Here is a 1,292-nt window from a genome sequence, read left to right as displayed (position 1 = left end):
ATGGTTTTCAGATATTTAAATTTGGGTTTTTGATTTCCGGATATCCGTCTAAATATAATTTTGTAACTATTCTGATCTAGTTGTAAAAATAATTTTGAAAATACTAAAATACCAAAATCGTAAAAATAATACATAAATTAAATACTTATACATGATTTTTAAAAATATATTTGAATAGTGTTACAAAAATTATAATATAATATTATAAGAGTAATTTATGTATAAATATTAATATATCAAATATAAATATTAATAAAAATTAATATATTTAAATATATAGATTCAAATCTGTATATGCACACCTAAAATTAAAATATTCGAATTTGGATTTAATTCGAGATTTGGATCCATACATTTCAAATATCCTATTTCTGGAACGGATTTTGGATCAGATTTTGAATTTTGTACAATAAGTCTAGGCCTGGGCATTTTACCCGGACCCGAGGACCCGACCCGAAAATATCCGATCCGGAACCGACCCGAAAAATTATAAGTACTCATATGTGTCTTTTTATTTTGGACCCGCGGGTTTTGGGTAAGACCCGGACCCGACCCGAGACCCGATCGGGTACCCGAAATACCCGAGATTTATTTTATATATTAGGTATATTTGGACGATTGGGTATATTTTTGGTATTTCTAATCTTTTTTAAGTTTTAGGTTCGTATTTTCGGGTATAATTTCAAATTTTGAGTGTAATTTTAGATTTTCAGAAAATATAATTTGGGTATTCAGATATTTTTGAGTTTTCAGGTCTGATTTTAGGTAAATATTCGGGTACTTTTACGGTTTTTGGGTACTTTTCGAGTTTTCGGATCCAGTTTGGGTATTTCGAGTTTTTTGAGGTTTTATATACCCGAACCGACCCGGATCCAAACAATACCTGAATATTATATGTGTTTTACGGGTACTAAAATTCTAGACCCGAACCGATCCGGACCCGACAAGACCCGACCCGGAACCGACCCGAAAATTATAAATACTCATATGGGTCTAATTTCCGAAGACCCAAAAAACCCGGACCCGACAAGACCCGACCCGAACCCGACCCAAAGACCCGGATGCCCAGGCCTAAATAAGTCCATGCCTAGATTAAACTGAAAAAAAAGGAGAAGAAAATTTCTGATGTAATAAAAGACCAAATCGGACTCGAATTATAATAAGATAACAGTTTTGGACTGTGTTTATAAATTACACTAAACCATTTGCGTGTTTTCGTGTAACTTCGAAGAAACAACACATCTCTCTCTCACTCTCTCACGTAACTCACCAGTCTCCACTATATAAAGCCT

The sequence above is a fragment of the Raphanus sativus genome, chromosome 3, assembly GCF_000801105.2.
Source record: "Raphanus sativus cultivar WK10039 chromosome 3, ASM80110v3, whole genome shotgun sequence".
NCBI classification, from domain to species: domain Eukaryota; kingdom Viridiplantae; phylum Streptophyta; class Magnoliopsida; order Brassicales; family Brassicaceae; genus Raphanus; species Raphanus sativus.
This window is presented reverse-complemented; position numbering follows the sequence as displayed.